Raw genomic sequence first — 6,707 nt, 5'->3', positions numbered from 1 at the left:
GGTCCTTTCACCTTTATTTAATGATTCAATAGAAATGGCCATTACTGATCCAATTTCGCTGACCCTACTGCAGTTGTCCATACATGAAGATTCCACAGAATATCCTATTTTTATTCCAACACAACAAACAGTTAACAATCCTACCTTATCAGTTTACGTAGAACCTTGCACAGAATACACTACATATTACGGCAGTTTCACTTTACCTATGGACACAACTTTTATCCCACGCGGCGAACGCCGTAAAAAAACAACCTAAAAAACATTGCCAGAATTGCTGTTTTTTGGTCACTTTGCCTTACAAATATTGAAATAAAAAGTGATCAAAAATGGTACCCTTAAGAACTATAGCTCGCTCGTAAAAAACAATCCCTCATACGACAAAAAAATTAAAAAGTTATGGCTCTTACAACATGGCAACAGAAAAAATACATTCTTTTTACAAAAGTAATTTTATTGTGTAATAGGTTGTAAAATATAAAAAAATGCTATAAATTTGGTATCGCCAGAATCGTACTGACCCGCAGAATAAAGTTAACAAGTAATTTTTAACGCATGGTGAATACTGTATAAAATTAAATAAAAGAAACAATGCCAGAATTGCTGATTTTGGTCACCTTGCCTCGCACAAAAAAAAAAGTATAAAAAGTGGTCAAAAAGTCGCATGTACCCCAAAATGGTACAAATAATAACTACAGCTCATCCCGCAAACAAACAGCCCTTATACCACTATGTCTATGAAAAAATAAAATTAGTCATGGCTCCCATAAGTCAGGAAAGAAAAATATGCAGTAGTGCTGGCCCGAGGGGAAAATTTCTTCTGTTTCAAGCGGTGATTTATCAAGGCCCTAAAATTAGGGAACCAGGAAGGGGAGGTGCAAAGTGTGGACCAAATGATGAATAAGAAAGGACCTTTATCAGTGCGACACTGGCCTGTGCATAAAGGATTGCTTCACGGAGTAACACACACATCTTTGGAGTATTTTAACCCCATTATTATACCACCTGACTAAGCCCCTGATGTACTCTGCCAAGCTTACATATGCCCCCACATTATAACCTGAAATACCAGTAATATTACAAACAAAACTACTACCAAGCAAAATCCAGTCTCCAGATTTCAAATGGTGCTCCCTCCCTCCTGAGCCCTACAGTGTGCCCAAACAGCAGTTTACTTCCACATATATGGCTTCGCCATACCCGGGAGAACCCTTTTAACAATTTTTGGGGTGTGTGTCTCCAGTGGCACAAGCTGGCCACAACATATTTGCCACTGAAATGGAATATCTGGGGAAAAAAATAAAATTTTTACTTTGCACCCTCTGCAGTGCAATAATTTACAGAAAAGACCTGTGAGGTGAAAATGCTCATTACACCCCTTAATAAACACCTTGAGGGGTGTAGTTCCCAAAATGGGGTTACTTCTCAGGGGTTTCTTTTATTATTTCACATCAGAGCCTCTGCAATTGTGAATCAATGGTTTGTAAAATTAGGCCTTAATTTCACATGGTACTCTTTCACTCCTGTCGAATGTACAGGCAAAAGATTGGGGCTACATGTAGGGTATTTAAAAAATTGGGATAAACAGCATAATATTTAGAGAGCTGTCTTTTTATGGTGGCACAGGTTGGGCACCACAGATTGGCATATCTATGGAAAAATTTTCATTTTCACTCTGCACACTAACATCTGGAAAACACATGCGGGGTTAACATGCTCACTACACCCCTCGGTGAATACCTTGGGGGGTGTAGTTACCAAAATAAGGTCACTTCTAGGGGGTTTCCACTGTACTGGTACCTTAGGGGCTTTGCAAATGCGACATAGCGCTCAGGAACTAATGCAGCAAATCCGCACTCCAAAAGCCAAATGGCACGCCTTCATTTCTGAGCCCTGCCGTGTGCCCAAACAGCAGTTTATCACCACATATGGGGTATTGCCATATTCGGGAAAAATTGTTTACAAATGTTGGGGTGCTTTTTCTCCTTTTATTTGTTGAGAAAATGCAAAACTTTGAGCTAAATCTACGTCTTATTGAAAAAAAAGGATTTTTTTTATTTTCACTTCCCAATTCGAACAAAAATGCTCACTACACCCCTAGATTAATTCCTCAAGGGGTGTAGTTTCTTAAAGGGAGTCACTGTTGGGGAGTTTCTACTGTACTGGTCCCTCAGGGGCTTTGCAAATGCGACATCTTGCCAAGAAACCAATCCAGCAATATCTGTGCTCTAAAAGCCAAATGGCGCTCCTTCTCTTCTGAGCCTTGCCATGTGCCCAAGCAGCAGTTTATGACCACATATTTACATATTCTGGAGAAGTTGCTTTACAAATTTTGGGTGGCTTTTTCTTTATTCCTTGTGGAAATTGATAGTGTTTTTTAGCTAAAGCTACATCTTATTGAAAAAAAAGGAATTGTTTTTTAATTTCCACGTCCAAATTCTAATATAATCTATAAAATACCTGTGGAGTCAAAATGCTCACTACACCCTGGTCAACGGCCATTCTAAGCCCAATGCGTCTGCTCTCGTCAGATCGCAGAAGTTACAGAGCTTAAGGCCTCATAAGTACCAGTGTGGAAGACTATCTGGGAATCCGTGGTGCTGTTGACCTTAAAAATAAAATAAGAAAATGCTCACTACACACCTAGGTAAATTCCTTGTGGGGCGCAGTATCCAAAATGGGGACTTTTTGGGGATGTTTCCTTTATTTTGGTACCACAAAGGCCTATTCAAACCTGACATGGTGCCTAAAATATAACCACATAAATAGAATGCCCCTAAATCCTCTAGTTGCTCCATTGCTTCTAAGGCCTGTGTTTCAGTCCATTAGCACACTAGGGCAATGTGTGGGATATTTCTAAAAACTGCAGAATCTGGGCAATATATATCGAGTTGCGTTTCTCTGGTAAAAACCTTCTGTGTTACAGAAGAAAATGAATTAAGAATGAATTTCTGCAAAAAGAATGAAATTTGTAAATTTCACCTCTACTTTAATTCCTATAAAATGCCTGAAGGGTTAAGAAACTTTCTAAATGCTGTTTTGAATACTTTGAGGGGTGCAGTTTTAAAATGGGGTAAGTTATGGGGTTCTGTATTGTATGGGCCTCTCAAAGCCACTTCGCAACTGAACTGGTGCCTGTAAAAAAGCCTTTTGAAATTATCTTGAAAATATGAGAAATTTCTGCTAAAGTTCTAAGCCTTGTAACGTCCTAGAAAATAAAAGGATGTTCAAAAAATGATGGCAATCTAAAGTAGACATATGGGGATGTTAATTAGTAACTATTGTGTGTGGTATAACTATTTGTCTTGCAATCAGATATATTTAAATTGATAAAAATGCACATTTTGGTGTTTCTTTTACAATTAAATACTGAATGTATCGACCAAATTTTACCAGTAACGTAAAGTCCAATGTGTCATGAGAAAACAATCTCAGAATCGCTTGGATAGGTAAAAGCATTCCAAAGTTATTGCCACATAAATTGAGATATGTCAGATTTGTTTAATAAGGATCTGCCAGGGAGGTCAAAAGTGGCCAAAGCAGGAAAGTGTTAAGGTCCCGGGTGTGCTGGTGCGTGTGCTGGCCCTTTAAGCCTGGGGACGAGCGCACGCACCCTAAGTGTAACAGCAGGGGGAGAGATCAGTATCTGCCGGCGTCTCTGGAGGAGGAGATGCCGGCAAGTCCAGAGAGGCCTGCAGGCATTACACCAATATAAAGGTCCCTGTGTAAAAGGAACCTTTTGCAGGTTCACACTAATCATAAAGAAGAAGGACATGGTGAATGTGTTTGGGGTCCCCTTCATAACTGGGTGCCTTAGAAGCTGCCTTGGTTGACTCTATGGTTTGTACAGTACACCCTCGTTGATTAAGTATTATGTAAGACAATTATATGGATTAAAACATTGCAACCACACACATTACACTATATTGTTGGGGTTCAGGGATGGGTGACTCCACATGCTCGTTTAGCCAATCCACCCATCCACCAGTCCAAAGACTACAATGGGCAAATTTATATTCCTTTTAATCAATTGAATTCACCAAACGTGCTTCTCAAACATTTGAAATTTATTTGCCAAATGTAATTCAATGGAAGATTACATTTTAAAAACAATTCATGAATTGGGCAGATGGATTTGCTCATCTCTAGGGGGTATACATTGATGCAAGTATGTTATTCAGGAGTGACATAAAGTATACATATAGTAAATCATCATACAGAAAAACATGTTGGCTAATATCCAGAAATGATCAAGAAATGGAGAAACTACAGGAACCTCTCCAAGAGCGCTGCTGACTAAGAATCAGGCAGTGGTAGTAATGTATAGTAAAGCAAGAATAACAATAAGAATAATATCCAGAAATGGTTACCATTTAAGATATATCAGTATGAGTTAAAATAGTTTTTTTTTTTTTTTAGTAGAAGAATATAACAGTGAGTTGCATTTAAAAACATTCCATAACAATGAAAGGAGACTTGCAACGATACCATGATGCCATACTATTTATAGGTCAATGACTCTTGTACATTCTCTAAACCGCCTGTAAGAAATATTCTTATATAAAGAGAATTTCCTCCTGGAATCTAAAAGTCATCAATAAATATATTATTTTCTCTTCCCTCAAATTTTTGGGTACAGCTGTTTATTATTTGCAATATATATGTTTGTTATAAGTTTTGCAAACGTATCAACTAGAAATACAGCCATTAGGGCCTGTTCACATCAGTGTTTGGTTTTCGTTCATCAGTTCCGTTCAACCTTTCCATTGGAGGAACCGATGAACAGAAAGCCGAACGGAAACTATACCTTCCGTTTGCATTACCATTGATTTCAATGATAATGCTTCCATTGGAGTTGGTTTCTGTTTGTTTCCATTCAGTAAAGTTTCAGTTTTTTTCATGGAAACAATAGCGTAGTCAAAGTCGTAGTTGAAAAAAACTGAAATTTTATGGAATGGAAACAAAAGAAAATCAATTCTGTAGGCTCCTGGGTTCCCTCTAATGTAGGCAGCCTGGATGTTACAATTTAACTCCCCTATAAACAGATATTGTGAAATCAATCAACGCATAATTTTGAACCATACTGGAAGGGGCAACTAAGTGGCAAAAAAAACGTTAAAACAAGCAGCTAAGCGAGTGTACAGGCTTGGAAATGTTCAAAGTATAAGGGAGAAAGAAATACTCCTTGATGAAGGCGCTCCTGCACAGTGTCGAGTTACCAGATGGTTGGTGAAAAAAAAGCTTCCTCACAATGATGTGAATAAAATGCTTATTTATTGAATAAAATATATATATAAAAGTATGCTACGCGTTTCAACCCAATACCTGGGTCTTCATCAAGCATATGGAAAACTCCCCTTCTTGTGGTTTAAATACCCCAGTGCTAGTTATCACTTCTCGGTTAATGGTAAAGGTCCAAGTTCAAAGTGGTAGTAGTTACATCCTGTTATATTGGAGTTGTTTTAATTGGAAACCTTTATTTGTTTTGGCTAACATTTCTACAGATTAATAATAGAGAAAGGGGGAAAAAAGGGGGGCAGAGTATAATTGACAAAACTACGAGAAAAAAACCCCCAAAAAAACACAACAATTTTTTTGTGGTTATTTTAATACTGAACATGTATGTATTACTAGATCCTGTTTTCCTGTTTATTTCCCTTCTGGTTTTGATTCTGTTATTATTCTATTTCTTGGTTTTGTATATAGAAACTATGAAAAATAGTCATGCATATTTAATAAAGAATCTTTTTGATACCTTTGGATATATACTGGCTTCAAGACTCTGTGTTTTCTTTTGCATCTATATATATTATAGAGTTGCCTTAAATTTAAAAATGGGAGGATGTTCTTTGGAACAATACCTAGCCCAGTAACTACGTTAAACCTCTGGAGACTATTGGTTATAATCATATAGATCTAAAATTTTAGTGAAAGCATGCTATCTAAAATGCATATATTGAGCTTATTGCCATGGGACTTCTTATCTAGGGTTATTTAGAACTAATGTACTTATGTGTTATTTTTCTGTTTAAATACATAACACTTTATACTGTCTCAATGTTTTCATTCAGACCATCTCGAGTGAGGGTCTGAAGTTTAAAAATCCAATAGAACTCCTGTTTATTTATCATGGCCATACGGTTGTGGGTAGTGGACGGAATCTGTTCTATAGGGGAGATCATTATTTTATCAAATCTTGATCTGTGCTATTGTACGAGATGTCTGGAAAGGCTATGTTTCAGATACTCAGATACTACCTGTACCACGTGCCACACCAGAGAGACAGCGGGAGATTAGGGAGGTGAACAAGTGGCTTATTAACCCCTTCAGGATCAAGCTAATTTTGGCCTTCAGGACCAGACCCATTTTTTCAAATCTGACATATTTCACTTTATGTGGTAATAACTCCGGAATGCTTTTACCTATCAAAGCGATTCTGAGATTGTTTTCTCGTGAGACATTGGACTTTATGATAGTGGAAAAATTTGGTCGATAAATTCAATATTTATCAGTGAAAAACACCAAAATGTTGTGAAAAATTGCAAAAATTAGCATTTTTCTAAATGTAAATGTATCTGCTTGTAAGACAGGCAGTTATACCACACAAAATTGTTGCTAATTAACATCCCCCATATGTCTACTTTATATTTGCATAGTTTTTTGAACGTCCTTTTATTTTTCTATGACATCACAAGGCTTAGAACTTT

General features: G+C 37.2%; 1 pseudogene; it reads left to right on the top strand.

Moving 5' to 3' along the window:
- The first annotated feature begins 2,490 nt into the window (after positions 1-2,490).
- LOC142656729 (5S ribosomal RNA) lies at positions 2,491-2,609 on the top strand (annotated as a pseudogene).
- The last annotated feature ends 4,098 nt before the right edge of the window (positions 2,610-6,707 follow it).

The sequence above is a fragment of the Rhinoderma darwinii genome, chromosome 6 (genome assembly GCF_050947455.1).
Source record: "Rhinoderma darwinii isolate aRhiDar2 chromosome 6, aRhiDar2.hap1, whole genome shotgun sequence".
Taxonomy (NCBI): domain Eukaryota; kingdom Metazoa; phylum Chordata; class Amphibia; order Anura; family Rhinodermatidae; genus Rhinoderma; species Rhinoderma darwinii.
This window is presented reverse-complemented; position numbering and strand designations above follow the sequence as displayed.